Genomic DNA, 25,207 nt, shown 5'->3' on the forward strand with positions numbered 1-25,207 from the left:
AATGAATGTACTTTACTTATGATTGGAAACTAATCTCCATTTGAGAAGAGGGGCTTTGTGATGGACTAAATGAAGGTACAGCCTAGGGGTGGAGAAGTATTTAGAACAGGGACTTTGTAATTGATTGAATGAATGTAAAATCCTGGGGTGGGGTAGTACTTGGAGATTATTTAATCACACTTAGTGAATGCTGTATTTTGAATGATGTCATGTTTTGATCTTCTCTATTCTTAATTTGTCACTGAATAAAATGGAGAGCACCTATGCTGGTATTTTGAACCTTGGGAAGTTGCCTTTCCTTGGCATTACATTACAGTAGGGCACGGTGGAACTTGATGCCCCAGGGCCTGTATATCTTATTTCCCAGTTACATGTAAAATTATATATATATTAAACATTTTATTTTAAAACTGAATTCCATATTCTTTCCTTTCCTACCTCGTTATCCACCCTTATTGGGAAGATTAAACAGTTCAGTATAGGTTGTTCATGTGTAGCTATACACATATTTCCATAGTGGATATATAGTGAAAGGCTGACTATATATCCCTCCATCCTATCCCACCCCCCAACTTGTTCTATTCTCTACTTTGATTCTGTCCCTTTCCAAAAGTGGGTGCTTCCAACTTCCCTCCCCCCCAGCCTGCCCTTCCTTCCATCATTCTCCCTCTCATTCCATCCCCCCCTATTCTCCTGTAGGGTGAGATACCCTATTTAGTATATATGTCATTCCTTCCCTCCCTAAGCCAAATTCAATGAGAATAGGGTTGACTCATTCCCTTTTGCCTTCCTGTTCTTCCCTTCCATTGTAACAGTTTTCCTTTGCCTCTTCTATATGAGATAATTTACTCCATTCTGTCTCTCCCCATCTCCTCTTTTTATATTCCTCTCTCACCTCTTAATTTCACCTTTTAAGTATCATCCCTTCCTATTAAATTGGTTCTGTGCCCTTTGTCTATGTACACCTGCACACACATATACACACATTCAAATATGTATTCATATACCCATATACCCTCCTATATAGACATATATATGTGTGTATAAACATATATGTATACACACACTTATTCCCTTCAAATATTCTCATTCTGAGAAAACTTTCATAAGTTATAATTATCATTTTTCCACATAGGAATGTAAATAGTTCAACTTTGATAAGTTCCTTATGAATTCTTTTCCCAGTTTACCTTCTCATGCTTCTCTTGCTTCTTGTATGTGAATATAAAATTTGCTATTCAACTCTGATTTTTTCATCAAAAATGCTTGAAAGTCCTTTATTCCATTGAATGAACATATTTTCTCCTTAAACATGATAATCAGTTTTGCTGGGTAGGAGATTCTTGGTTTTAATCCCAGCTTATTTGCCCTCTGGAATATCATATTCCAAGCCCTTTGATCCTTCAGTATAGAAGCCACCAGATCCTGTGATATCCTGACTTTGTTTCCACAATACTCAAATTGTTTCTTCCTGGCTGTTTGTAATATTTTCTCCTTGATTTGGGAATTCTGGAACCTGGCTATAATATTCCTGGGAGTTTTCTTTTTGGGATCTTTTTCAGGAGGTGATCAGTGGATTCTTTCAACATCTGTTTTGCCCTCTGGTTCTAAAACATCAGGGCAATTTTCCTTGAGAATTTCTTGAAGGATGATTTCTAGGTTCCTTTTTTGATCATGACTTTCAGGAAGTCCAATAATTTTTAAATTATCTCTCCTGGATCTATTTTTTAGGTCAGTATTTTTTCCAAAGGGATATTTCACATTACCTTCTATTTTTTTTTTCATTTCTTTGGATGTGTTTAATAGTATCTTGATTTCTCATAAAGTCACTAGCTTCCATTTGCTCCAGTCTAATTCTGAAGCAATGATTCTCTTCAGTGAGCTTTTGAGATTATTTTTTCCATCAGTAAAATTCAGCTTTTTAAGGCATTCTTCTCTCCTCATTGCCTTTTTGAGTCTCTTTTGCCATTTGAGTTAGTCTATTTTATAAGTGTTATTTTCTTCAGTCAAGGTGTTCACTCTCATTTCATAATTTCCTTGCATGGTTCTCATCTCTCTTCCCAATTTTTACTCCACTTCTTTTATTTGGTTTTCAAAATCCTTCTTAAGCTTCTCTATGGCTTGTAACCAGCTCATATTTTTCTTGGAAGCTTTTGGTGCAGGAGTTCTGAATTCACTGTCTTCCTCTTGTTCCATAGTTTGATCCATTTTGTCCCCAAAATAGGAGTCTAATGTCAGATTACTCTGCTTGCTTTGCTTCTTTTGCTTGCTCTTGTTGCCACTCAATTACTTGACTTTTGTGCTTTTTGCCACAGTAGAACGCTGCTACCAGAGAGAGGAGCTTTATCCCAATCACTGGGGCTTTCACAACTGTTGGAGCTATTAGTTGGGTGCCCTTTCTAAAGCCTCCACATACTCTTGCAAACTGGTAACACACCCCAGAACCTTCACCCTAGACAGTGGTCCAGATCCAAGAAGATTAAAGCAAAAGCGATTACCGCTCAGACTGATAACTTGGTCCCCCTACAATCTGGAGGCCAGGAGCTCTGAAGCAGCCAGGAGGTGGTAGCTGCAGTGCCATGGAGCCTCCACTTCTTTTTGTCCCAGGTGCAAATGCCAGACCACACTCCCAAACTCCCGTTTCACATAGTCCAAACTGCACTGACCTCTCACTTTCTCCTTAGCCTGTATGAGTTGATAATTCTGGAAACTGCCACAGTTTCTGATGATGTGAAGTCCCTCCAGCCAGTTGCTGCTTGTGACCACCCTAAGGCTAAAACCTCTGGCTCACACAGGGCTTGGCTCGGCTCCTAGAGCACTGTGCTGGCCCCTTCCTGCTGGTCTGCCAGGCTGTCCTCAGCAAGACATTAGCTTTTCTATGTCATTTTATGGGTTGTGCAGCTCCAAATTTTGTTTAGAGTAATTTTTACATGAGTTGGGAGCAGAGCTGTGTGGAAGTCCTGTTTCTACTCCACCATTTTGATTCCTGAAGTCCACTAATTTTAACATCTCTTCTGTGTCTATTTTCCAGGTCAGTTGTTTTTCCAATGAGATATTTCACATTGTCCTCTGTTTTTTCATTCTTTTGGTTTTGTTTTATTATTTCTTGAAGTCTTATAAAGTCTTCAACTTCCCCTTTCCCTGTTATAATTTTTGAGAAATCATTTTCTTCAATGAACTTTTGTGCCCCATTTTTCATTTTGCAAATTCTACTTTCCAAGGAGATCTTTTCTTCAGTGGATTTTTGTGCCTCTTTTACTATTTAAGGTGTATTTACTGTTTAAGGTGTAATTTTCTTCAATATTTTTTATGCTTCCTTTACCAAGCTGTTGACCTTTTTTCATTATTTTCTTGTACCACTCTCCTTTCTTTTCCCAAATGTTTACTCTTTACTTATTTTTTGCAATGCATTTTGATCTCTTCCAGGAATTCTTCTTCTTTTTTTTGACCTGAGACCAATTCACATTTTTTTCTTTGAGGCTTAAATGTAGCAGTTTTGACTTATAAGTTTTTGTTTTCATCTTCTCTGTCACCATAGTAAGTTTTTATAGTCAGATTCTTTTATTGTTATTGTTTGCTTATTTTTCCATCATAATTCTTGATCTTTAATTCTATGTTAGAATGGGGCTCTAGTCCCAAGATTGAGGTGGTGCTATCTCAAACCTCAGCCCTTTCTTGCTGACACTCTTAGAGCTATTTTGATGGGTTTGTAAGTTTTTAGTTCTTCCAAGGTGGTATGATCTAAGGAGAGGTGTGGTCACTGCTCTCATGGCTTGTGCCCTGGTCTGTGAGAGACCACACACATTCTTCTCCACCACAGAACTATGACAGAGTCCCCACTGCCCTGCAACTATATTTTCTTTGCTAGTATCTCCTTCTCACTCTGGGACTGCCACCCAGGAAAGAGAACCAGGTCTTTGTATGGATGATACAACAAAGGTCTGAACTCAGTGCCAGCAAAGGGACTACTATAATCTTCTATCCAGTTGTCAGACTTCCTTACCATCTGTGGGCTGAAAATTCTGAGAGTTGCTGTTGTGTTCACTGATTCAGTTGCCCTAAGACCTGTTGCTGCTTTGTTGGAGTCCAGACTGTGCTGGACTGCATTACACTCACACTCTGGTGTTACAGACTTTTCATACTGACTTTCTAAGTTACCTTGGGCTGGAAAATTGCTTCACCACATTCTTTTTTTTTCTATTTTTTTTCAAATGCTTTATTAACTTCTGATTTACATCATTCATTTCTGCCAGATTTTGAGTTATAAATTTTCTCTCCGTTTTTCCCCTACCCACCGCCCCCAAAATAGCAGTCCCACAGGATATCCCCTCCTCCAATCTGCTCTCTCCCATATTTTCTCCCATAACCCTTTTGACTTTTCCAGTGGATCTCTATGCCCTAGTGCCTGTATATCTTATTTCCCAATTACATGTAAAATAGCATTAATAATAGTGTGTGTGCATATATATATATATACGTATATATATATATATATATTTGAGTATTTGAATTTAAAACTTTGAATTCCAGATTCATTCCCTTCCTCCCTTGTTTCCCACCCTTATTGGGAAGATTAAACAGTTCAGTATAGGTTGTACATGTGTGGCTAATGCAAAACAATAACATAGCAGATATATTGTAAAAACTGACTATATTTTCCTCCCTCCTATCCCAACTTGTTCTATTCTCTACTTTGATCCCTTCCCTTTTCAAAAGTGAGTGCTCCCAACTTCCCTCCCCCCAAGCCTGCCCTCCCTCCTCAAGCCAAATTCAATGGGAATAAGGTTGACCCATTCTCTTTTGCCTTCCTATTCTTCCCCTCCATTGTAAACATTTTCCCTTGCTTCTTCTATATGAGATAGTTTACCCCATTCTGTCTCTCACCACTCCTCTCATTATATTCCTCTCTCACCTCTTAATTTCACCCTTTAAGTATCATCCCTTCCTGTTAAATTGGTCCTGTGCCCTCTATCTATGTACACCTGTAAACATATATATGTGTATATATATATATATATACATATACATATATACACATTCACATATATACTCATATGCCCATATACCCTCATATATAGACATATATATTTCTATTCCCTTCAACTACTGAGAAAAGTTTCATCAGTTACAATTATTGTTTTTCCATGTAGGAATGTTAATAGTTCAACTTTGATAAGTTCCCTATGATTTCTTTTCCCTGCTTACCTTCTCATGCTTCTCTTGCTTCTTGTATCTGGATGTCAAATTTTCTATTCAACTATAGTTTTTTCATCAGGAATGCTTAAAAGTCCTCTATTCCACTGAATGACCATATCTTCCCCTGAAACATGATACTCAGTTTTGCTGAGCTTTGCAGTGGCACTAGCTGGCTGTGTTGGAGTCTCAGCGGCTTCTCGCCCTGGGGGCAAAAGCTATGCACTCCCACTTACTGGGTCCCAAAGTCCAGACTGCACTGACCTCTCACTTTGTCCTTTGCATCTATGTGTTGGTAAATCTGGAAATGGCCACAGCTGCTGCTGATCTGGAGTCCCTCTGGCCAGCCGCTGGTCAGGCCCACCCTGGGGCTAATGCTTCGGGTGGGTCTGGGCTCAGCTCCCAGAGCGCTGGGCTTGCCGATTCTTGCTGGCCTGCCAGGCTGTCCTCAGCAGGAGGTTAGTTTCTCTGTGTCATTTTGTGGGTTCTGCAGCTCCAAAGTTTGTTTAGAGTCCCCTTTTACATGCATTAGGGAAGGTGCAAGCCGGAGCCCAGCAGAGGTCCTGCTTCTACTCCCCTTCACCACATTGTTTGTGGGTTCTGCCATTCCAGAATTCATTTTGAGACATTATTTAAAGTTGTTTGGATGGGAATTTGGAAGAGCTCAGGTGAGACCCTGCCTTTGTAGTGGTTATTTCTAATCAACTACTCATTTTTCCTGTTTTTTAATCCTCTGTTACAAGAGATGTCTCACTGGATATCAGTGAGGGGAGAGAGAGATTAATGCTAAAAATGTGTCAATAATGATAAGGAAAAATATCGACAACTGAAGTAGAATAAGAATCTCAGTCATCCTTCACTGAAGGGTTGCACTCCATACATTACCGATCTCTGTTTAAGTACTCTTATGCTCTACTTAAAGTCAAGTATATGCTGGAGCCATCCCTAACCAGCTCACGAGGGCTAATTACTAAATTTTGTGTGAATGTTTCTACATCAGAAATTGGTAATAACTAGAAATCCGGGCTTGATTTATTGTTTTGTTGAGATTCTAGACTTATGAAAGTGGAAGTAATGCAGATTAAATTTAAAAGCCTGTGGTACACATTTTTACGGGACATTCTAGCTGTTAAACATTTACCAGCACACCACTGTACTGTGGTATAAATGTTCTTGAGCTCACTAGGAGTGAAGTATCAGGTTCTTGGAATGAAGTCATCACCACCTAATTAATAATAATAATAATAATAATAATAAACAGCAAGCATTTATATAAAACCTGAAGTTTTACAAAGTGCTATATGTCCATTACATCATTTGAGAGTCATAGCTCTTCTACTTATAGTTTTCTTACAACTCACTAGGATTAACTGTGGTTAACATGGAATAAACCATATGTGAACAGACGTATGTTTTGTTCCATGAAACAATTCCTCATCTTTATATTCATATACCCTATAGTCTTTTCCCAAAGAAATTCCTTGTATTCTTCTTCTGGACACTGTGCTTTCCTATCTCTCTATTCCTATGAGAACTGGCAAGCATTGCACCTGTCCTATGTCCTTAATTTATATTACAGTTTTATATATACAAGTCTTATCCCCCTTAATGATATAAGATCTTTGAGGACAGGGATTATTTTTTACACAGTGTTGTATAACATAAGGCAACTAGCACAGGCACTATGGGGGAAAAATGGCTTCAAAACAAATAGATGTGAGATTGAATTACATTATCTTGACTTTTGAGAAGCCAATGAATAAATACCCCCTAGAGGGAGGTCAAGTTGGGCCTGCCTTGTATTAAATATTTCTATTTCTTAAAGTGGAATTCCAGTACTCGCTAGTTCTTCTGGTGATCCTCTTTGGGAAGAAACTATTTAGTAAACAAGAACAGTGCTTTTAAAAAAGGAACACTGGCCTTAGTGGTCAGAAAACTTGTTCTCTCATTTTGAGCTTGGCATTAACTGGCTGTTGACTACTATTTGGCCTCTCTGTGGTGCTGCCTCATCATCCCTCAAATGAGGATAACAATTCCTTCTCCAAACTACCCTGAAGGATTGTTGTGAGAAAAAGCAAGATAATAGATTTAAATGCAAAGGATTGTTCATTTTTCTTTATCACAATTAGCTATTATATATTGGAATTCTCTTTAAAATCTTTTCTAATATATTCATGATCAGTCACTTGACAAAGTAATTTCTAATACATACACACACACACATACACACACACACATATATATATTTGAAAGTGATTGAAGCACTGACTTTTATAGAGAAATTGCCACCAGATAAATGAGTTTGTGTTTTGAGTAAAGCCTGTAATTGTGGACAACATATGCTATTCATGAAACCTCACAAATGTTCATGATTAAATAAAACATAAAAAATCAATATTGTCTAATTTTCATCTGTGAATTCTATTATCACTTTATTCAGTAAACATGATCCAATTATAAACCAATAAAAATATTTCTTTTATAAAAGAGTGTTGAATTTTACTTTTCAACACTAATGTGGGGATAGAATTATTTTGAGGCAAGTAAATTATAATATAAATCAACATTAATAATTCATTTTTACTCTATACCACTAAAACATTTGTATTTGTCATGTAATGGAAAATCATCTCAAAGTTTAATAATGCCAAAAAATTACAAGCACAAGAATAAAAATCAATTTGTAATTCTCCATAAATGTTCACCAGTAATACACACATAAAACCTTTATTAATGTGAAATATTATATTTTTATAGAACCTTCCATCTAAACAGCTATCAGAAGTCCCATTTTGCATTCAAATGATACTTCCATAATTTTGAGATGCCTTAAAATTTTCTAAATTTTATTTTAAAATATTCCTATTTTCTAGGAAATGCTGGAATGAATAATAGTTGGATCCCCATAACATTATATGTTATATAGACAATAGAGAAAATGAGGTCACAGACTCACAGACTCCCAGAGCTGGAAGCAGACTGGAGCTATCTAAACTATCCAGAAACTAGCAGTCGATCTTAAAACAAAAATCTTATCTCTAATATACCAGAGAAGAAGCAGACAAGACTGCTTGATGAAATAACTCACTATCTCCCCCTACAATCCATTCCATTTTGGGAATAGCTCTAATTTTAATGGAGTTTTGCTTTGCTTTGTTTTTTCACCCATACAGTTAAATTTGCTTCTTTGTAACTTCAACCCCATTCCTCCTAGATCACTCTCTGGAGCCAACAAAATCCTTCTTCTCCATGATATTGCTTCAAATATTTGTTCATAGTAATCATATCATCCATTATATATTCTCTTTTCCAGGTTAAATATCCCATTAATTTACTGACCAAATAGTGTGAACTCTGACTTTTTACCATTTTGATTGCCCTCCTCTGTATACCTCTCAAGAACATTCCTGAAATGTGGTCCTGGAATTGAAAATACTACACTGGATATCATCTGGCCAAGAAAAATGCAATAAAACTTACATTGCCTAGTTCTGGATGCTCTCACTTTTTTGCATTCACTACCTTGATTGCCCTGACACTATTGGCTAATATTGGATTTGCAGTCCATGAAAATCTCCAGATTTTTTTTTTTGCAGATTAAAAAAGAAAAGTATGAGAACTGTATTTATTAAATTTGCCCCAATTTTCTAACCTGTATATATCATTTTGGTTCATATATATATGTCACCGAATGTGTTAGCTTTTTATTCCAGATTTATATCACTGGCAAATTGAATAAATATGCCAACTTTTCTTCATTCAAGTTATTAGGAAAATATTAAACAGCCCAAGGCCAAGCTAAGAATCCTTCAATTCTCCAATAGATTTCCTTCCAAATTAGCATCAAACCATGGTGGATGATTAAAGTAGTACCATAGAAAGCAAGCTGAATTTGGAATAAAAAGGATCTGAGTTTGAATTTTTAATCTTCCTTCTACTTCCTCTGTGAGATTTAGGCAAGTTATTTTACCTTCCAAGTCTCAGTTCTCTAATTTTAAAGTGCGGGGTTTTGACTAGGTTGCTTCTAGAAGCTTTTCTTGTTTTGTATTTTTTATTTTTTAATGACCATTCTTTGGGTCTTACCATTTGTCTATTTCTAAATCTACCTGTCATTAATATTATTTCTTTATTTCCGCCATGGAATAGTATGAAAAATGTTTCCATGTGCTTAGTTAAAAATCTAGCTTATGAATATCATCTGCCAGTTCTCTTCATGACCCTGGGATTTAGTTCACGGAAATCATAAAGGGCAGCTAATGTTCAGTTTGCTATGTATACTTCTTCCCTTATCTATCATTTCCTGATTATCCAGTTTTTTTCTGCCCTTGACAATCCCAAATCATTCTCCTTGGGAGAGAAAACAAAACGATTGAGTTGAACAGCTTTGGTTTCTTTCCATGTTTGGTAAAGTTGTCTTGTGCACCCTAAGCAAATAACTTAGCCATTCTTTGATCCTCCTCTCTTCCTCACTCTAACAAGAAAAAAAATAGCCTTTTGTTATATTCAGCTATCCTCAATAGCTTTCAATTATCCTAAGACATGGTGCTTCTGATACTACTTTAAAAAATGCTTTATTGATGCTTTTGAACACACTGTCCCTTTGCAATAACTCTCCACCATAGGATATTCCCTTGTAAAAATAAAAACATTAAACAAGACTACCCCCAGCAAATGTATCCAACAGTGTATGCAACATTATGCATCTGTATTCTACCACCTCCCTACAAAGAGGGAGGATTTGTGTGTGGACCATCATCTTGATACCATTCTTATGCAGATACTATCCCTTTCACAATGTGGACATTTTATTTATTGGAAGAAAAGAGACATTGTGTGAAACAGAGAAAAGTAACTTCAGCAGAAACAAGAAGTTATGAGACAAAAAAAAGTACTTAAGAAGAGACATAAAATTCTGAGAGGTTCAGAGCAAAAGAATGCACTGTAGTGGCAAATATATATATGTGTGTGTGTGTGTGTGTGTGTGTGTGTGTGTGTGTGTGTGTGTGTGTGTGTGTGTATTGACTGGCTGTAAATATGGTTGAAGTACTTTGATTCCCAGAAGTTATATAGTAACACACTGTTTTATAATTTGAATGGTTTCCCCCCGGGAATTTCTGGGACTATGAGACCATTCTATATGTACCATTTGTATCCTATGTGACAGAAATGTGAAGAAGAAACATTTGAAGTTTCTCAATCTAAGTTAGAGAGGAATCACTATATATTAGGTCACATTTTGTGATGTCTCATTGAGTGATTATAGAAGAGAAGAGAGGATAGAAAATGACAATTATTAGAATCTAAGTGAGAATTTAAGAAAATCTTATAGAAACTGAGGATGAGTGATCCAACCCAGAGAGAAGAAAAAGAAGGTCAGGGTTATGTCAAGCAACATGTCCCACGCTACATATATGAGACAGTGACATGTTTTTCTATTCATCCTGACCCTATATATGCCTTAGAATAGAAACCATTAACCATTTTTGTTTATTTCATTGACTAGTTTGGCAAAGCCTATAGGCCACTTTTCAAAATAATGATTTAAATGCATACAATAAAATATATAAGCATACAAATAAAACCAATTGATATTGTAATTGTATATACATATATGAATATATACACATATGTCAATATGTGTATATGTTTGTATACATATACAAGTACATGTATATATCATAGCCCCAGATTGAGAACCATTGTTTTAGAATAATTTTGAAATATTTAAATACCTTAAACATATTATAGGTATCTGAAAGAAAATACTTTATTGAACATGATGAGCAATCATTCCAATGATTGATTCCAACAACGAAATCAATTGTTTATTTAACCATTGGATTTAGAATCTTTTTTTTTTGCTTTTTTTCTTTGGAGGGGCAATGGGGGTTAAGTGACTTGCCCAAGGTCACACGGCTAGTTTTTTTGTTTGTTTGTGGTAAGTGTCTGAGGCCAAATTTGAACTCAGGTCCACCTGACCCCAGGGCCGGTGCTCTATTCACTGCACCACCTAGCTGCCCTGGATTTGGAATCATTTTCATGTATCTAAGAACAGATTGACCTCCCTTATCATACTGCTTCCCCTAACACTAATATGAGGGTTGTCATACAGGAACAGAACAATGGTCCACTTTGCCCAGTCTCTGATAATAGCAATCAGTATTCTTTATAGTTGAAACATGGACATCAAATTTCTTAAAAACATGAAGCATGGGTTGGGGTGGGGGGAATCAGGCCTTATTAATATAAATAGTCAAAAAGTAACTGAGACTTCAGAAACTGCCTAACTCTATACTTACACATTTATACAAAATTATTGCAAGTCATCTATACATTAATCTAGAATATTAGTACAGATCATCTATCCCTGAATGCTGAATTCTTCAGACATAGAACTCTTAGGGCAGTGAGGTGCCACACTGGCTAGAGCACTGGGTTGAGAATCAGGAAGATTCATCTTCCTCAGTTCAAATTTTGCCTAAGCCTCTTACTTGCTGGGCTAGTCAGTTAATCCTGTTTGCCTTAGTTCCCTCTTCTGATAGATGTGCTGGAGAAGGCAATGGCAAACTACTCCATTTTAAATGAATTTCCCAAATAAGGAAATGAAGAGTCAGACACAGTTGGAAAACAACTTAACAACAATAGAACTCTGACCCTTGTGCCTTAGTGTCTTAATTGGGGAATACCTAAAAATTCTCATATCTTTATAATGTCAGCTGTGTATCACCTCTCACCCTGTATATATCATCTTCTCACCAACCCATTCAATATCTCAAATCCCACACAGAAGTTTCCAGTTTTGGAAACATAATCAAATCAATACACCTATTGCTACGAGAAATGGTGCATCAATCATACCCATATGGTGCCATTAGCCACCACTGTAACTCTCCAAAACAATATACTCCCTTTTTGCAACATATACAATGTCTTCTCTAATTAGAATACAACTTCCTTGAGGAAAGGGACTATCTCATCATTTGCATCTTTATAGAATTTAGCATAGTGCTGGGCACATAATAAATGTTTAATGAATATTCTTTAAGGTCATTCATATTAATAGGGGCACAGGTTTTTACCAGCAACATTTATTAGATAACGTCTTTTTAATTTTTGATTTACTAAAATACATAGAAAATACAAAATCCTACTTACCTATCATTTGTTCATTATGAAAAAAAAAAACCAACATTTGATTTGGTTCAGCAAAATACTTCCTCAGCTTGGTTTCTTCCACCCATTTATTAAAATCACTGAAAATTACTTTGAAGAAATAAATTTGTCCAATGATCCTCTAATCATAAATATACATCATAAATTTCAAGCTAGAAGGGACCTTAGAGACCATTTATTTCAACACCCTTATATTTATAGATGATGGAACTAAGGTCCAGAGATACAATGTAACTTGTTCAAGGTCATACAGGTAGTAAATAGCAAAGTGGGAATATGGACCCAGATCCCAGATCAGAATCTAGTACTCTTTGTATTATATCTACCTATCATATATATCTCTACCTTTAGCTATCTATAGCCACAGATACACACATACACATACATACACAGATAGGTAATAGTAATCCATCCCAATTGTATACCACAATTTGTTCGGTAGTTCCCCAATTAATAGGCATCCCCTCAATTTCCAATTTTTTTCTACCATAGAAAGAGCCATCAACATTTTTGTACAAATAGATCCTTTTCCTTTGTTTTTTAAATCTCTTTGGTATACAGGCCTGGCAGTGCTATTACTGTGCCAAAGGTATTTTATATACCTTTGGGCATAGTTTCAAATTTTTCTCCAAAATGATTGACCCAGTTCACAATCCCATTAATGTGCATAGTTTTCTACATCCCCTCCAGCATTTGCCATTTTACTTTTCTGTCATGTTAGTCAATTTGAGAAGTGTGAGCCTCTCTATCTTTTGTTTAGTCATAAATTCTTTACTAATCCATAGATATAACAAATATGTTTTATCATGATCACATAATTTGCTTATGACTTTACCCTTTGTTTCTAAATCATTTACCCATGTTGACCTTCTTTTGGTATATGGTGAGAGACATTTCTTTCCAGTTTACTCAGAAATTTTTGATAAATGGTGAGTCCTTGCCCTAGAAGCTTGGATCATCAGTTCTCTCTCTGGAGGTGGGTAGTATTTTTCAACATGGATCATTTGAAATCATTTTGGAACTGATATTGACCAGAGTAGCTAAATCTTTTACTGTTAATCATCATTACAATATTGCTGCTAATGTATACAATGTTCATCTGTTTATGTTCAATTCAGTTAACTTCAGCATCAGTTCATATGTCTTCCCAGTTATCCCACAGATAATGGAATATTGTCTCATTGCTGTCCTCTTTAATGAATTATTGACTGTTTCTGTGATTTGTTTTTTGACCCATTCATTCTTTGTATTAAATTTTTGGTTTCCAATAATTTTAAGATATGCCCATTACTGAATGTAATTTTTGTTACATTTTGGTCTGAAGAGGTGCTTTTAATATTTTTTGTATGCTGCATGTCCTTGTGAGGTTTTTATGCTCTAATACATGATCAGTTTTTGTGAAGGTGCTATGTACAGCTGACAAAATATATTTACTCCTTTCTATCCCCATTTAATTTTCTTTAGAGGTCTATAATATCTAAATTTTCTAAAATTCTATTTATTTCCTAATTTTTTTCTTATTTCTTTTATGGTTAAATTTATCTAGCTCTGAGAGGGAAATGTTAAGGTCCATCACTAGTATAACACTACTGTCTCTTCCTGTAACTCATTTTTTTTCTTTTAAGAATTCCAATGCTATGCTCAGTGTATATGTGTTTAGTATTAATATTCATTGTCTCTGCTACCTTTTAGCAAGATAAAGATTCTCTGACTATCTCTTTTAATTAGAATTATTTGATTTTTGCTTTGTATGAGATCATGATTGCTACCTGGTCTTTTTTACTTCAGCTGAAGCAAAATAGATTCTACTTCAACCTCTTGTTATAACTCTGTGTGTGTCTATATTTTTCAAATCTTTTTCATGTAAGAAGCATATTGTTGGGTTCTGGTTTCTAATCCATTCTGCCATCCATTTGCATTTTCTGGAAATTCCATTAACACTCACAGTTACGATTACTGACTGTGCATTTCCCTTTATCCTATTTTCTTCTTTTTAGCCTCATCTTTCTTCTATTACCCTGTCCTTTCTCAAAAGTCTATTTTGCTTCTGACCACTGCTACCCTTAATTCACCCACCTTTTTATCACCTCCCTTTCTTTTATCCCTTCCCTTTCTACTTCCCTGTTGGATAAGATAGATTTCTATACCCTGAGTAGGTATGTGTTTTTGTAGGTGTATGTGTGTGTGCATGCATGCATGTGTGTGTGTGTATTCCCTTTTTGAGCCAATATTGATAGGAGTGAATTTCAAGCATTGCCTGCCCAACCACATTTTCCCCTGCATTGTAAAAGTTCTTCCTTGAATGCTTCTTTTAATTTTCCCCATTCTTTATCTACCTTCCTGCTTCTCCCAGTGCATCCCTCTTTCTTACCTATCCATACTTTTTTGAAATCATCCCAACATCTTCAACTCATTCCCATGCTTTTGGTCTATGTAGAGTCCTTCCAATGACAGTCTTTTTCAGTCATGTCTGACTCTTCACGAACCAATTTGAGATTTCTTAGAAGAGATATTAGAATGGTTTGCCATTTCTTTCTCCAGCTCATTTTACACATAAGAAAACTGAGACAAATAGTGTCAAGTGACTTGTCTGGGGTCACACAGCTAATGTATGAAGTCATATTTCAACTCAGGTCTTCCTGATTCCAGGCCTGTTCCTCTATCCACTGTGCCACCTAGCTGCACAGAGTCTTTTTAACTACTCTAAAAATGATAAAATGTGTAGGAGTTACATGTTTCATCTTTTCACATAGGAATTTAAGCAATTTAACCTTATTGAGTATTGAGTTTTTTATGATTTCTAATTCATTTTTACCTTTCTATAATTCTCTTTAGTCCTATTTGAAAGTCAAATTTTCTATTCATTCCTAGTCTTTTCATCATGAATGCTTGAAAGTCCTAGATGCCTTTGATTAAATGCCATTTTTTCCCCTGAAAGGATTATACTGTTTTTGCTTTGTAGGATATTCTTGTTTGTAATCTAGTGTCATCTGGAAATAGCATATTCCAAGACCTCTGCTACTTTAATGTTGTAGCTACTAAATTTTGTGTGAGCCTAGCTGTGTGTCCACAGCACTACAATGAATGATCTATTTCTGATTGCTTAAAGTATTTTCTCTTTGACTAGAGATTATAGAAATTTGGATGTAATATTCCTGAGAGTTTTCATTTTGGGATCTCTCTCAGGAGTTGATGAGTGGATCTTTGCACATCTATTTTACCTGCTGGTGGTACAATACTTTACTCATTTTTTTTCTTTATAATTTCTTGAAACATAATGTATAGCCTCTTTCTCTGAGCATGGCTTTCCAATAGTGCAATAATTCTTAAATTATTTCTCCTAGATCTATTTTCTAGGTAAGTTGTTCTTTACAGTGAGATATTTCATGTTTGATTCTATTTTTTCATTCTTTTGAATTTTTTATATTTCTTGATGTCTTACATTAGCTTCCACTTGCCCAAATCTGATTTTTAAGGAATTATTTCCTTCAGTGAGCTTATTAAACATTGACCAATTCTGCCTTTTAAGTGAAGTTGTAAACCTTTAAAAAAAATTGGGCAATTCTGTTTGTAAGGTGTTTTTTCTTCAGCATTTTTATGCCTTTTTTAAAACCAAACTGTTAATTGTCTTTTCATAATTTTCTTGCATAGTTTTGACTTCTTTCTCCAATTTTCCCACTACCATTCTTATTTGACTTATTTTTTTCTCTCTTTCTGGAATTCTTTTTTTCCCTTGTTTTAAAATTTATTTATTTTTATTCTGCACTTAAGAAACACTCCAAAAATGGGCATTGTCAATTAAATGATAAAACATAAACAAAAGGATTTTATATGAAACTGTGAAGTAGTATTCTTTTTTTTTTAAGCAATTGGGGTTAAGTAACTTGCCCAAGGTTACACGGCCAGTTTTTTTGTGTGGGTGTTAAGTGTCTGAGGCCAAACGAATCCCGGGTCCTCCTGAGCTGCTCCTGAAGTAGTATTCTTTTAAAATATGTAATAAATTTAACCTGTAGCTTACAAAGCTGTGCTTCTTGTCTATGATTCTCGCTAACCTTCCTAATGTTCTTCTGTTTAATGTATTTTTACAAAAAAAAAAAAGGCTGCTTCAATTACTCTCTTTTTCTTTCTATTCTAACTCTATATCCTTTTCCCCTCCTCCCTTAGGCCACTGGGGAAATTTTTTTCTAATCATAAATATTCAGTATTAAGTAAAAAAAAAAAATTCCCTCTGAGGAGGTGGGTACCAACCCTCATCATCAGTTTTCTAGAATCATGGTTCGTCATTTCACTGATCAGAGTTCTCAAATCTTTCAAAGTTATTTTTCTTTATAATGTTGTTATTGTATAAAAATGTTCTCCTTACTCTTCTCACTTTACTCTACATCAGTTCAAACAAGTCCTCCTAAGTACCTTATAGACTGTCCATTTCATCATTTTTTCTGGTGCAACAGTATTCTGTTACTTTTTATATGCCTCTATTTATCCATTTACCAATTGATAAGCACTCCCTTAGTTTCCAGTTCTTTGCCACTACAAAAAGAGCTATTATAAACAATTTTTTTTAACTAGGAACCCATTTCCTGTTTTTGTGAGAAAGGAGATACTTTTCATAACACTCGGAGATAGGAAGAATTCTTGACCAAACAAGAAACAGAGAGAATTTATTTTCATCATCCAGAAAAACAGAACTGCTGCTCTCTGCAAGGGCTTCACTTACTGGTGAGAGGCAGAAGGGTGAAGAAAAGGCATCAGAATCAGAATCAAAAGTACTGTCTCTGCTCACATCATCAGCAGAGAGCTCTAAGGAGCCTTCCTCTTCTCCAGGTTCTGGCCTCAACTCTGGTCCCTCCTCTGTACCACCCACTGACAATTCAGACCTATTTGGCTCATCCTGAGAACTGATAGTAGATAAGATTCCTGAGTCACTATGGGCAGGTTGGGTAGCTTGGATAGGACTGTCTGTCCCCAAGACTTGGGATAGCTTTTTTCCATCTTCTAATGAGGAACTTATGTGGATGGTATCTTGGAAACTCTGGGCCATCACCAAGATGTCCTCATCCTTAGGGGTCAGAGGGCATCTCCGTTCTTTGGGAGAAGGCTGATGAGGCTCTCCAGAGCCCTGAGCACAATGGCCTCACTTGCTGGGGGCCTTGCGCACAGGGGAGCTTTCAGGCATGATATACCGCAGAGCCTCTTCATCTTGCCTCTGGATCCTGGAGTTAGGGACCCAATTAAGAATGAGTGTGGTTCCCAGAAGTTCATCCTTTTCCATGTACAAGCACAAATAACCTGGGTCATGCTCCTCAAGGTACTGCAGAACCTGCAGGGGATGGACACAGACATTGTTCTTCAAGCAGATGATCTCCCCATCCAGTACAGAGGGAGGCCCTCTGCTGCCACTGGGGGTGAGGGTCAGGAGGTCAGATGCTTTTGAGGAGGCTCGTCGAAGGAGTTGCCCCAGAGACATTGCCAGGGGAATGTTTCCATCATCCACAAGCTTCAACCCAGAACAAGCTCCAAATAAAAGATCAATTTATAGATGGACGTTAATTGTCAGAAGGAGCTTATTGTAGAGGTGGAAGGTCTGATGGTCCTTGAATTTCTGTATGTAACTTAGCCTCCAGCTCTCTCGGCTTTCGGGTCCTGCCAGTGCAGCCACCTCCTCCCTTCTCTTTCTGGAATTCTTGATGGGTTTGTGTTTAATTCTCATTTTTGCTTTGATGCTTTGGTTGTAGCCATTTTGACACCATTGTCTTCTTCTGATTTTCTGTCTTTATCCTCCATGTCAACACAATAGCATTTAATGGTCAGGTTCTTCTTCTTTTATTATTTTTATTTTTTGCTTTTCACTCATTTTTTCAGTCTGTTTCTTGACTTTTAACTTTGTGTTAAAGTTGGTCTCTAAGAAATGATTAGATATAGATGGTAGAGAAGAGTGGAAGATGACACCCTTGTTGCTAGTCTAGGTGACTGGAAAGATGGTGGTACCCTTGACAGTAAAAGATAAGATAGGAAAAGGGGATAGTGTTAGGGGAAATATAATTAATTCAGCTTTGGCCATATTGAGTTTAAAATTCCTATGGAACATCTAATTTTGAATATATGATTAGCAGTTAGAGATTAAATTCTGAGGGTTAAGAGAGAGGTTATGGCTGAACAAGTGTATTTGAGAACCATCTGCATAGAAATTATAATTGAAACCACAAGAGCTGATAAGATCACCTAGTGAAATAGTACAGAAAGAGATTAGAAAAGTGATCAGTTTAAAAGCTTGGGCAATCCTAACAGCTAGTGGCCATTATGTGAGGGAAAAATCATGGATTCTACAGTGCACAGTTTTCCTTATAATCTAGCCCTCAAGAACACACATTGCTATTTAGAAAACAATAGCTTTGATTATATGGACATTTGCTGGAAAGTTGATATTTCTGTTTTTTAGTATGCTGTCCAGATTTATCATAGTTTTCCTTCCAAGGAGCAAGTGTCTTAATTTCATGACTGCAATCAACATCTGTAGTAATTTTTGATCCCAAATGTAACATCTTACACTTGTTCCATTTCTTATTCCTCCACTTGCCAAGAAGTGACAAGACCAGTTGCCAAGATTTTAGGTGTTTTTTTTTTATGTTAAGCTTCAAGCAAGCTTTTATACTCTCCTCTTTCACTCTCACGAAAATGCTTGCTAATTTCTCTTCACTTTCTTCCATCAGTGTGTTATCATTTGCTTATCTAAGATTGTGCATATTTCTCATAGAATCGTTAATTCTCGCTTTTGATTCATCCAGTCTGGCATTTTGTATGATGTACTCTGAATATATATAAGTTAAATAAATAAGGTGACAATAAAGCTGAGTGCAACTGAATCAATGCTTTTGGATTGTGATGCTGGAAAAGACTTTTGAGGGTCCCTTGGACAGCAAGGAGACCAAATCAGTCAATACTTAAAAAAATTAATTCTGGCTACCCATTGGAAGGCCAAATACTGAAACTTAAATACTTTGGCCACGTAATGAGAAAATGAGACTGATTGGAAAGACCCTGATGTTGGGAAAGATTGAAGACAAAAGGAAAAGGGGATGACAGAAGATAATATAGATCGTGCCATGGAAATTCTGGACAAGAACTTGGGCAGACTTTGAGAGATAGTGGAGGATAGAAGGCCCTGACACGCCATGGTCTATGAGGTCACAAAGAAAGAGCTGAACTGAACAACTAAATTATAACAACAACGAGATGATGCAGCAAAGGACCCAGATAAAGGGTATACATATAGGTAAGAGAAGAGCCAAAGGAACAATGTCATGAAAACTTAAGGCAAAGAGAATATCAAGGAGAATTGCCTGATCTACGGTGTCAAATGCAGCCAGAAGTAAAAAAATGAGGACTTAGAATTTGTAGAATTTAAAGCTTAGAATGAATTTAGTGATTATAGGATTATAATTTTAGATCTGGAGGAGAATTTAGTGATCATATAGTTCCCTGTAATATTTTTCTGTCCAGTTACCAAGTCCTCTACCATCTCTCAACTGAGAATCCCTGAAGCTGTTGCTGTCACAGCTTCCAAGGTCCACAGCTGTTGTTGTCGTCACATGGGCTAGCCTCTGCCCCTGTATCACACACCTCTCCTTCTGACCTCCTAAGTTATCTTGCACTGGGAAAATATCTCACTTTCACTTATTGGTGGCTCAGAATTCTATTAAAAGGTATTAAAGTTGTTTAGAGGTATCACAAGTGAAATTTAACAAGAGATAAAATGAGGCAATTCTCTCTGATCAAGATAGCAGTTTATTAATAAGGTACCACACCTACTAATAAAGGATAGGTCAGTGACTCTGCCTGTTGCCAAAGACTCCATGCAAAAGGACAGATCCCCTTATATAAGAGACAGAGAATACTACAGAACTAAGAGCCGAACATGGTAGGTAACATCATGGGGTTGAGGGAAACATGATTGGTTACATAGCTGAGGCAAGGAGGAACAATATGATTTCTTAGAAGTTTGGTAATGAAGGACTAGCAAAAAAAAATAACATTCCTTACCCCCTGTAACTAAGAAACAATCTTTTTTGTTTTTTTAGCCTACCTGCAAGATAGTGACCCAGACTTTTTGAACACCAAACCAGACATCCTTAAAGGATAACTTGGTGTAGTAAAAATATTAGACCTGACTCTCTTATTGCAACCACACAGTCCAAGGTTAGTCAAATTCCTTGAGGCAAGAATAGAACAGTGATTAGTAAGAAAATTGGACTTCTACACTTAACCCATCACAGGCCAACTAAATTCTGAAATAAGTTCTGAGATATGACTAAATGACTAAACCCATGACTAAAGCATTTATAAGACAAAATAAATTAACTATAAATAAGATTGAAAATGAAAGAGAATCAGTCTATATCATTTCAGAGGAGAATTTTGAGAGAGCTAAGTATAGTGCTTCCTTTATTCTGCCATCTTGATTCTTCCCTTGGAAGTCCTAAGACATGTTTCTGAAATAAACTGTTGTAGAATAAAGCAAACAGAACCAGAATAACATATTTTAAAAATAAATAATTTAAAAGACATCTTGTATATGAGTAGAAATTAGAAAATAATTGATAAAATAACATTTCAAATTTGAAATTATATTGAAAATTATAAAAACTATTAGGGGCTGCCAGGTGTTTCAGTGAGTAAGAGCACCAGCCCCAGAGTCGGGATGACCTGGGATGGAATCCAGGCTCTGATACTTAGCACCACACCCAAAAGTAACTGGCCATGTAACCTTGAGCAAGTTACTTAACCCTTATAGCTTGCAAAAAAAAGAAATTTATAAAAACTATTATCCATACAACAATAATCCATGATTTGAGAAGACAAATGGTGTTGACATACTATCTACCTGTTGTCAAAGAGATAATAGATTTAGGGTCACACACACACACACACACAAGTGATATACCTCAGAATGAGAGAATAAGGCTCAAGAACCTCACCCAGATAACTGAATAAAGACACTTTTTATTTTTTGCTCCAGCTCCCTAACCTTCATAGAATTGGTATGAACCACATTGGCCTGTATAAAGATGGGCAAGAGGATGTGGTAGCATAATAGAAAGTTGTATCAGACAGGAACACTCCATGATTAACTCAAAGGAGGACTTTGAGGAATGGCATTGAGTTTTCCCACTATCCTCATTTATTAATTTTTGAAACCTTCATGGGAAAAGGAGAGGGAGTGAAACTAGAGAGAGTTGGTGGGCAGTTCAAATATGTCTCATGGCCAGATGCTGTTGGGCTGCTCACACAGAAAAAGGGTAAGAAAATAGAAACAGTCCATGTCCCATAGTACAGAAAGATAGGCATGCTGATTTACTGCTGGTAGAATTATGTTGTTGATTTTTAGTCATTTTCAGTTGTGTTCAATTCTTCGTGACCATATTTGGGATTTTCTTGGCAAAGATACTAAAGTAGTTTGCCATTGCCTTTTCAAGTTTCACTTTATGGGTGGGGAAACTGAGATAAATGGGGGTGAGTCACTTTCCCAGTATTATACAGCTAGTATGTGTCTACTCAAGAAGATGAGTCTTCCTGACTCCAGGCTCAGCACTCTGTCCTCTGCACCACTTACTTGCCTCTACAGGAGCTATACATTGGTCCAAATAGTCTGAGAAAATAATTTAGGATAATACAAAAAGAATTATTCAAGTGGAAAGATTCTATACCTTTTCACCCAGTGATCTCACTTCTGGGTTTATATCCCAAAGAAATCAGTGACAGAAAGGTACCATATGTACCAAAATATTCAAAGCATGATTATTTGTTATAGTAGAAAATTGTAAATAAATTGCACTGTCCTACACAAATTTTGTCAGATGGAAATTCCTGGGTGTTTTATGTGTATTTTTTATGATTACATAAAAGAAGTAAATGGAATGTACCACATGCAGTTATTAAGTGACATATGAATGTTTTATTATATTATGCAACATAAAGAAATAACAAAGTATGATTTATTTGGGAGGGGAAGGAACAGGAAATGGAGATTTGTTTTTGCATGCTTTGTGAAATCCTAGCTTATATACACATATTCATGTGTATCCAGTCAGATGCTGAAAGTCAAGTGTAGCAAACTACTTTATCAGGTTTACTCCAGATGTCTGTAAACATTGAGCTTATCATATTTCCTCAAAAGTTTAAAAATTCTTAGGTGTTATACTGATCTCATGAGTGTTTTGATAAGGTAAAGGGTTGGGGTTTTTTTTGGTTAAGTATGTACTGAGCTAACTTTTAAATTTAAGAGATGAAATAACTCTTCTGTTTAAGAATCAATCAATAAATATTTATTAAGCATCTACAATATGTCAGACACCATGGTTGATGCTGTAGATTGGTAATGGCAGCTCCCACTTCAGGAATTCCCATCTAATAATCAAGAATTATATCTTCTCTATAATTATTAGTCTTGAAGAATCTTAGGTTACCATGCTTTATAGCAACTTCATAAATTGAGAATTGTTAAAGAAAAAGTGTTTGAATCTCTTGGGAGAGTATAGGCTCCCCAAGATGGAACTGGCTCTGCAAGAACATGGACTCCCTCATGGAGGGCCTACATTCCTTTCCTCTCCCCTCCCACACAAAACCTAGTAGAGGTCTGCTAGATTGCAAGAGCTGGTTCTACTATTTCTAGTATGAATTTTCAGAAATTTTCAAATGCTACAAATTAGGGCTTGATTTGTTGTTTTGTTGATTGTCTAGACTGAAGAAATTGATGGAGAAAATATTAATAAGAGAGATTGAATTTGAGTGTCTTGGGTACATTTAAAAAAAAAGTCAGTTGTTAAATATTTACCATAATACTTCTGCTGGAACCGATATCTTAGAACTAGAGCTACCTCTACTATACCCCCAACAGCATGCCATCTATTAAGCAGGAAAGTCTTGACTTATTCTTGCACCAAGATCCAGTGGATATTTTCATGCAGCTAAGACTGTTACTAGTGTAGTAACTTTGTATGCTGGGCACTTCTAGAAAGAATTTGACAATTCACCTTATTACTCTAATATTATCATTCCTCCTTGACTCCCAAATAGGTCTTTATTTTTCCTCATTCATTATGCAAAGAAGCAAAATCAGAGACATTTTATTAGAATTAATCTAGACGCCCAGATTTAAAACTTTTTGTTGCTTTGTTTTATTTTTAAAAGAAGAAAAGTTAAAGTTAGCCCAATCACAAGTGAAGTCTTAAAAGACTACAGCTGAGACAAACTGATTACAATAATAAAAAAAAATCAGCAGCTATAAAAATAGATATTACTGGTTCAGCTAACACTGCCTGAATTTGCCTCACCTGTGGCAATTTTCTTGCCCAAATTTAACTTTGATTTTCAATTTAAAAGAGCTAAGTCAGGTGCTTGAAATGTACCTATTTATACACTTCAAGGTGAAAAGTGATAGTTTTAAGAGCAGGATGCTTAGACAAGACAACTTGGAATTGTAGCACAAACAGAAGATGGTTGGATAAAATGTGAGGATTCATCATGAGTATAAATGCTTCCCCAAAGCACTGATGGAATACTAAGACCATAAAGGGTACACCAAAGGAGAAAATTACTGTGGCCCATGACAGAATTAGAGAATTGAAAAGGATCTCATAAGCCAATTCAGAGAAACAGATTTAGAATTGTAAAGCACCTTAAGTATAATTTACTCCAATCCTCTCATTTTATAGATGACATCTCATTTTATTTGCTGACATCCCAACAGCAAAAGTTTTTTATTCAAGGTCTCAGAAAAAATACATAATAGAGTCAAGGTTCATATGCTGGTTTTCTGGTTCTAAATCCAGAGCTATCTTTACTATAACAGGTTGCCTCAAAGAGGACTTGTCAGAAGGGAGAATAGCACTACAGGCAGCTGATTTTTGCCTGGTAACAGTTTGAAAGGAGTACTAAAGGCATGCCAGCGTGGACAATTTCACTTAGTGAGTAGGTATCATAAGGATCTGTCTGTCATTCTTTGTGGAAGGCAATATATCTTGTAAGTTCAAGAGTGAAATGATAAGCCCGTTTTTAAAATGAGGAGTCAGTCTCTCAGAAATAAAGCAATTTATTTTGGGTCACATAATCAGTATACAAGTGGAAATTATTCACAGCTTCTTTAACTCAAAGTTTGAATAAAGAGTGAAAGCTAAGAATTAAGGAGGCATCTAGCTGCTACAGTAAATAAAGAGCTGGGGTTGGAAGACCTAAGTTTAAATTCTGCCTTATATGCTTACTAGCTTTATTGACCCTGAACAAGTTAATTAAATTGTCTCAGTTCTAATTTTCTCATTTGTAAATTGAGGATAAAATAGTATTTACTTCATATGCTATTTCAAGAATCAAAGGGAATAATATATGCAAAGCACTTTGCAAATCTTAAAATATTACATAAATAATATTACTAGTAGTAGTATTAACATCCTTATTTCAGACTAGCACCATTTTTGCGGGGGCCTTGAATGCTGAGATGAAAGTTTGTACTTAATTCAGTTAATGGGGAGCCACTGACAAATTTTGAGTGGAAGGATTGGGGTGGTGATGATTAACTAAGTTCATCTAGAAAATTAATCTGACAAAAGAGTATAATATAAAAATGAAAACAGATGAACAAGAGGCAAAAAGACTAATTTCCAGGTTTGATTTTATTTTTTACTATTAAGTATCAAATCTATATACATATCACTTTAAATATCTTTTTAATTTTTCCTATTTTCCAGTAAAAAGCATTTTAACTAACATATCCCTTCTTCTCCATTCTCCATTCAATAAATTAAAACTAACATATATAATCTACATAGCAAAACAAGTTACCACATTA

At 35.9% G+C, this 25,207-nt stretch overlaps 1 long non-coding RNA gene across 2 annotated transcripts in view; it reads right to left on the reverse strand.

Moving 5' to 3' along the window:
* The window catches only part of LOC138172698 (uncharacterized), a 93,218-nt gene that overhangs the window by 8,477 nt on the left and 59,534 nt on the right, over positions 1–25,207 (reverse strand). The window contains exon 4 of one of the 2 annotated variants that reach the window (XR_011171228.1): positions 18,338–18,355. The exons of the other annotated variant lie outside the window; for it this stretch is intronic. This is a non-coding gene — a long non-coding RNA (uncharacterized lncRNA). Of the gene's footprint in view, positions 1–18,337; positions 18,356–25,207 lie in introns of those variants that run through there. 2 annotated transcript variants of the gene reach the window in all.

The sequence above is a fragment of the Petaurus breviceps genome, unplaced genomic scaffold, assembly GCF_028583685.1.
Source record: "Petaurus breviceps papuanus isolate PSGF00001 unplaced genomic scaffold, PetGlider_PUasm1.0 551, whole genome shotgun sequence".
Lineage (NCBI taxonomy): Eukaryota > Metazoa > Chordata > Mammalia > Diprotodontia > Petauridae > Petaurus > Petaurus breviceps.